The sequence below is a fragment of a genome, unplaced genomic scaffold (assembly GCF_019419815.1).
Source record: "Pyrus x bretschneideri cultivar Hongxiangsu unplaced genomic scaffold, Pyrus_bretschneideri_v1 Contig341, whole genome shotgun sequence".
NCBI lineage: Eukaryota > Viridiplantae > Streptophyta > Magnoliopsida > Rosales > Rosaceae > Pyrus > Pyrus x bretschneideri.
Genome location: NW_025999659.1, coordinates 15,946 through 23,803, shown reverse-complemented (window position 1 = coordinate 23,803; position 7,858 = coordinate 15,946). Strand labels below are relative to the sequence as shown.

Sequence of the window (7,858 nt, the reverse complement as noted above, 5' to 3'; positions counted from 1 at the left end):
CTTTCCCTATTATACATACATATGCTGCACAATGCAGCACCAAGTCTATATATATATATAATAATAATTTATATATTTATTATTGAAATCTCTAACACCAACATTATTAAACATTGTGCCAAAAATATGAGGTGGCGGAAAGTCTCCTTATCATTTCTCTTAGTATCAGTATGACTGACTTCACCAACAATGATTCTAAGTGTTTTGTATGAAAAATTTTATAGTTTAATATATAAGTGTTTGTTTAGTAATTTTTTTAGCTTTTTAATTGTAACTTTATTGTTTGAGGATGCCTCCATTGATACAAATCTTTGGCTTCGTCCCTGGTTACATAATGTGATTTACAAAATATGATCTAAAAATATGTACTTAGCATTTTTCCTTTAATAAAGTATGTTACAGGCAATAGCATGACCTTTAATTTTCCTTGATAGAGACAACAGCTTCTACTACATAAATTCATATATACCAACCTCCCCATGCAGGTAAAGTCATGCATCTGTACTACTGTCCTTTCACAAATTAACATCTCTTCTTCATCATCAAGCTTCTATTTTCATGGAGCTCAAATGATGCACTGCTGTGCCATATTATACGTATATATAATGCATGCAAAAACTAGAATTATTGTATAGCCTGACACAGATCATTCGGGCCAAAACACTTTAAAAAAAAAAAAAAACCATATCGAATTCCCTTGTTAATTAGTTTCGACAAGCACTTTAATAATGTTCGAAAAAGATGAACATGTAGTTTCCATGAAGGAGCTGTTCGGGACGGAAGTTACGAAAGAGGAGGTGGAAAAGCAAGTGGAGGAACCCAAGACCAACCTGCAAAAATCACCACCACGGAGCAAACTTCAGAGGTAGTGATTACAGTCTATGAGGAGGCAATAAGAACCAGTTGAGTGAGAAACTAAAAAAAATTTGGTAAGTGGTAGAAGAAGCTCAAAAGAAAAATGCCGAACCAAAGATCCGAAGGGTTCCCTTCGTGCTCCGTGATCCCAAAAATTTCGACAAGTACTACGAGCCAAGGGTAGTAGCACTAGGTCCTTACCACCATGGTAAACAAAAGTACGAGCAGACAGAGAAAGTCAAGCTTCAATTGACAACACACTTTCTCAAAGATAGTGACCAGACTACTAATGCTGAAACTTTGCTCAAGAAAGTTGAGGACAAGATTAAGGAGCTAAGGAAGTGCTATAATGAAGAAGCAACAAAGGACTACGATGACAAGGCCCTCGCGTGGATGTTGTTCGTTGATGGGTGTTCAACGTTGGAATTCATGTACAAATATAAAAAATTGGAAGATGTTGATGCACAAAATCAGCAAGGATTTTATATCAATGCAAAGTGTCAAGTTTGTGACCTTCGTTTGGTTGCTCCAGTTGACTAGTGAGGATAATATCACTAGTACAAAAAAATACTTGCACAAAGGAGCAAATTGCATTGGGCAAGGTCACTTTGTGCAGCGTTGACAACTAAGCGACACACAAGGACATTTTGCGCAACTAGACTTTGCACGACGAAGATTGCCGTTGAGCAAAACAGTTTAGCACAATGAAGGTGTACCTTTGTCGTGCGATGTTGGGAAAAAAAGTAGTAAAAGTCTTGGTTTGGCGCCAAAAGCTTGCTCGACACACAGACCGCATCGCGCAAACGGCCTCTGCGCAACGTTTTGTTTCAACATCGTGCACAGACTACTTGCTCGACGCGGTATATATGTTGCACAAGTTTTTAGTGCCAAACCAAGACTTCAACTACTTTTTTTTTTCCCAACATTGCGAGACAAAGGTACACCTTCGTTGCACAAAAATGTTTTGTGGGACGAAGGTCTTCGTTGTGCAAAATTGTTTTGCCCAACGAATGTACGACCGTTGTCGTGCAAAGTCAACGACTTTTTCCTCATTACTAAAGCAGTTTGGGAGGAAAAAATTGCAAACCCAGTTGTAGTAGCTACCTCCCTCCCCCATCTCTCTTCAAAACCTCTCCAATCCCTCCCTTGCTCTTAAATTCATCATACAAATATTTCATCTCTCTTCTCCTCCATTTCCTCTCCCTTCCTCGATCTATCCCTATCCGGTAAGCAATTTGATGTTGTATATGTAACTTTGAATTGAGAATTCAAACTAAAACAACTAAATTTGTTTTGTACAGGATTTTTGTATACGAATATCATTGAAGAATGAATTTGAAGGTATTTTCTTCAAATTGCATATGGGATTTTTGTATATGTACCTTTGCCTGCGTGCTATGCCCTTTTTTGGTCATGGTGGAGTTTTTTGGGATTAAATTTTTAATTAATCTTTATTAATTTTACCTATTAATCTGTATATTGCCTTTGTTTCCTATATCTTCTCTGCAACCTATGGGAGTCTAAGTGAGAAATGGCTCATTTCTTACGTTTTATCACATGGCAGCTCATATTTAGAGCAAAGAGGGTGTGTGCTTTACTACAAGGATATTTGTCTTGCAAAGTAATACTTTCCCATCCAAAAGTTTGGTACGTCCTGGAGTCTTCTCATGTTTTCAATTGCTCTAATTTATTATTACTTGGTCTTCTCTGAGTTCTATTTCCCTCCAAATTACTAGTGCTTTGCTTTCTCATGCTTATTGCTTATAACATTACTAGTGAACAACAACTGATTCCTGAACATTTCTTCAACTATCAAGGGGGCGCTTAAGAGGGCTTGACATGTAGGTGTAGATATATGTGGTTGAGAGGTGTTGACGTTTAAAGCCATGCATTGCAAATGGTTTTTAAGAAGGAATTTTAGGATGGTGCAACTGCATTCGAATCTAATTACTTTTCATGCTAATAACATTTCTTACTTTTCTGTGCATCGAAGGTAGAAACACTACTACTTTTGAATTAGTATTGTTTCTACCTTTGCAATACTGCTTTATATATATGTGAAAAAAATGCAAGAAAGGATATGATATTACTTTGGCCGCTAATTGATTAGTTTCAAATGCAAGAAAGGATTAGTTTCTAATGTTATATTTTTATGGTTCAAAAAGTGTATAGATGTCGCAGTTGATCACTCGTCATTGGAGTGTGACCAATGCGCCTTCCGTATTATCAGCACCTACTACATTAGCCGTGAGTGCTCCATTGATTAGGAAGCCTACACCCCTTACTGAGCTACTCCTAGGGCACCCTAGGTGCCCACATCATCGATGTCATCAGTGTCGGTTCAAGTCTCCATCTGAGAAGCTTTCGTCACTCAGGAACTTAGAGGAGCATTGTTTGTACCATACTTGACCAATCTCTAAACTACCAAGCACCGGTCAACTTTATAGTTTCAAGGATCCACTGAAAACGCTAAGGCATCCCTGCCGAAGCATAATAGTTTTCGTCCAACCAGGAGGCCAATCACAGCATGACACATATTAACGTCAGAATAAAGCTCATAGAGTCCCACATCGATCGCGAACAAAAACTGGAGACTCTCCTCAACTATAAAAGAAGACCATTCTCTTACAACGAATCCCTAATGTCATTATTGTACTTAAACTAGTCATTAGAACCCACTAATGATAATTATGCTTAAACTTAGGTATTTGTGTAAATCCTCCAATATTAATGAGAACTCCTCTACTATGTGGATGTAGCCAAACTTAGGGTGAACCACGTACATCTTGTGTTTGCTTCCCTATCTCTATCTCCTTACATATTATCCTCATTAGTTGACTGGAGCAACCGAGCAAAGGTAACAAACTTGACACTTTAAGTTGTTCCAAAGTCCTCATTGATTTTGTACATCAACATAAGATATTAAAATCAAGAGAGACCATGTTGCTGATCGACAAACAGGACTTGCTTTTGCTAGATAATCAACTCCCCTATCTACTCCTCAAGTTGCTGATCGACAAGAGAAAAACATGTGAGCAATGGAGTACCACAATCGAGGTTTTTGTCAAGATGTATGGTGGGGAACCACTAGTTAAGGGCCATGCCAAGGAAAAAGATCCAATTCATCTTCTTGGCCTTCTTCGGACAAAAATGGTTGGACATCCACCTAGCCCGAGTACAAAACTAGGAGGTACTCAACTTCTTGACCTTTTTTTGACAAGAATGGTAGCATCTCCACCTAGCCGGAGTAGTATGCACCATTCACTTCGCAATGTACAACAACTTCATGAAGCTGAGATCTATTTTAGGCTTAGTGAGAAAAACTCAATGAGGGACATAAATTTTAAGCCTTGGTTTCTATGTTGTGGATTCCTTTATCTTCTTATAATAATAGTTGACGACTCGATGGGGCCTAAGTTCATAAACATGATAGCCTACAATATGTGTCATGATTTCCAAAAAAGCTTCAAGGTCACCTCTTACATAGGCTTGCTCGATTTGCTCATTGGTCATCCAGACGATGTGAAGCACTTAAGGAAAAGGGGCATACTTCAAAACTTTGTTAGGAGTGATGAAGAGGTGGCTCAACTCTTTAATGAGATAACCATTGACTTGGTCCCTAAAGATGCGATTTTCTCCAATGTTAAAGCATAAATAGAGGATCACTACAAAAGCAAATTGAAGACATTGATGGGTCAATTCTTTCATGACTGTTTCAATAGTCCCTGGACTTTCCTGGCTTTGATTGGCGTTCTATTAGGACTTGGCCTCAGCAGTATTCAGTGTGGTGTGCAACCTTTTTCGATCCCTCTTCTTGTGATGCCGTATACAAGTACCTGAAAACCATTAGTAGAAAAACAGCTTGCGCAACGAAAAAAATTTTGTCACCTAAGTGGCACTTGAGCGACGAAAACATAGAATAAGCGAGCAAAAATGGCAGGATACAAAAAAATTAACTTTATGCGATGAAAATATTTGTCACATAAGGATACTTCGCGCAAGGAACACATGTGTTCGTCGCACAAGAAAAAAGGGGAAAAAATTTTGCTGCCAAATGTTTGCGCGACGAATATTTCCACATATTCATTGCACAAAGTTTCACTGAAAACGCTCAAATGCCTTTAAACACTCCCATTTAGTGCGCATTTATAACGCATTTTGCACGACCAAGGGATTCGTCGCTCAAAATGTTATGGGTTCTATATAAACACAATTTCAGTACCCTAGTTTTCAAAGGTTTTATTTCAAAGGCAATGGTCGATTCAGTTCCTGATTCAATGAAAAGTTGCGAGGGAAAAGGTTCTCGCGAAGGGAAAGGTAAAAAAGAAATTTATTGTTTAATTAGTTGTCTTATTGATATGGTTGAAATTATTTTTTTTAATAGTCTATTATTTTTAAAATTTTGTGGTAGAAAAAAGGATGAGGAAAACTGTGTTGTGAATAGAAAGGTACCATCGTAAATGATTGCCCTCCTTTAAAGACAAAAGTAGGGCTGATGTGTACGCTGAACATAGGTTTGATATTGGGGGTTTGGTGCGGAATCAATGTCCTACCGAGTTTAAGTCTTGGAAAATAGTGCCTGAGGAGTTGAAGAAGTCCATGGTGGGGGAGTTGTCGGTAAGTTTGTATTAAAGAATGTATTATTATTTTTGTAAAAAGTAGTATTTTTTTAAATTACTAATCTATTTTTGTTGGCATTAATACAGGTTCATTAGGATGTTGATGAAACCGATGAGAATTAGCGAAAGTACCTGGATGACCTTTTCAAGATGCATTTCTGGCAGTGGAAGTTTGATGTGAAGAGCGGGCTGAGAAGCGTAGGGGAGTTCTGGATCCCCTTGCTAATGCCCCAGAAGATGAGGATTGAAGTTTATTTATTTATTTTTAATGAAATAAGATATATTTGGACGTTATGTTTGATTTTATTTAATAAATTTATGTTATATGGATGACCATTAATATTTACATTAGTTATACTACTGCCATGAAATTCGTTGTCTATAGGGATATTGTGTGTGAATAGTGATTGGTGGAGAATGATTTGAAGGTATTTTCTTCATTTTTTTAAATATAAAATTAATTAAATTATGTTGAATTGATGTTGTTATGTTTATATTATGTTGTTAAATTATATTTTTATTATGTTGTTAAATTGTACGTGACGTACAAATATGTGTTGTGATATACGGAGTTAATTATAATTAACTTTGTATTTGTTTTTTTTTTTATATAGTAAAACATAGCTTCCCGTTCGAGGATTAGTTACATTTTGCACATGGATGTGAAAGCATGACTGCGGTCCAATTGATTCTTGACTTGTCCCATTATTTGGACAATTTGGGAATGCAAAGTTATGGCGCGTAGTTTATGGTTCAAGGATTAGGTTTTGGTTGTCGGGATTTCAGTGTCATCTTTGTACGTTCTTTGAGTGGCACATAGGTATTTCATATCTGAATCGTCCATCTAAAGATTTGTACAAAGATATTGCCGAAATTCCTCCACGTTGAAATCTAATCTGATGTAGCTATAAATTACGTGACATAACTTTGCATTCCTGAATGGGATAGGGCCCTTACTTGTGGCATAAGGTGACAATATCATGACGAAGTTGTTGTAATTGTTGTAGTGTTATTGTTATTGTAGGAATTATGGACAGAAAATGGATACAGAACCCGAACAGATGCGCAGACGAATACTTGGATGGAATCGAGGATTTTATTGAATTTGTACGTACACACAACTCAGGTGCAACTAGAATCCGGTATACTTGTAGGAGGTGTAAAATGTTCAATTTCATTTAATAAGGGAATGGAATTGTAAAGACCTATAATACTTGGAACCATCATGCAGAACAATTAGACAATGCTTCATCTTCAAACACCATAAGAGTGGGCAATGTTGAACCTAATGTGGATTCTAATGAACAAGTCATGGATATTTTATATGATGCTTTTCCATTTGCATTGACAAACACCAATCAGGAAAGGGAAGATGATGTGCCAACACCAATGGACAATGTAGAATTCGAACAATATGAACAACTATTAAAAAATGCCAACTAAGAGTTATACCCAGGGTGCGAGGGCTTTTCAGTTCTCACAGCCATTGTGGAACTAATGCACAAAAAAATCAAGTATCGTATGTCGAACCAGTGTTTCGATTACTTTTTGGGGCTTTTCAAGAGAATGCTACCAAAGGAAAATTGTTTGCCGAAAGACCATAGAAACGCGCAAAAGGTGTTGAATGGTCTCAGTATAGGTTATAAAAAAATTCAAACATGCAAAAATAATTGTATTTTATTCTATAAAGAGAATAAAGCATTGGCTAAATGCCCTGTATGCAATGAGTTGAGGTTCAAAATGACATCTCAGAATAGAATGACTAAGATGCTACAGAAAGTCATGCGTTATCTGCCTTTGAAACCTAAGTTGCAGCGATTGTATATGTCGACGCATACTACCACCGACATGAGATGGCATAAGGAAAAAACGGGTAGACGACGATGTGATGAGGCATCCTGCAAATTGGAAGGCATGGAAAGAGTTCGATCGAACGTTCTCTGAGTTTGCTGCTGATCCCCGGAATGTCAAGTTGGCCGATTTTTGTATTTCCATATAATTTGCCTCCTTGGAAATGCATGAAAAAAGAATACATGATGATGACTTTTTTGATAATTGAGGATCCTGGTAAGTCAATTGATGTTTACTTAAGATTGTTGGTTGATGAGCTGAAGAATTTATGGATAAATGGTGTGTGCACATATGATAAGTGTACTAGGAAGATGTTCACTTTGGAGCCATCAGTTATTTGGACTGTGAACAATTTTCCCACATATGCAATGTTTTCTAGGTGGAGCACTAGGGGTTATATGGCATGCCTTGTATGCAAGGATGATGTAATATCTGCTTGGCACGTCAGAAAAGTTTGTTCCCTTAGTCATCGGAAATGGTTTCCGAGAGGCCACGAGTGGCGGGAAAAGGATAAAGATTTCGACGGGAAAACA

At 37.3% G+C, this 7,858-nt stretch overlaps 1 pseudogene; it reads left to right on the top strand.

Annotated features, from left to right (window-relative positions):
• Positions 1-728: 728 nt before the first annotated feature.
• On the top strand, positions 729-4,778 carry LOC125480641 (annotated as a pseudogene).
• Positions 4,779-7,858: the final 3,080 nt, after the last annotated feature.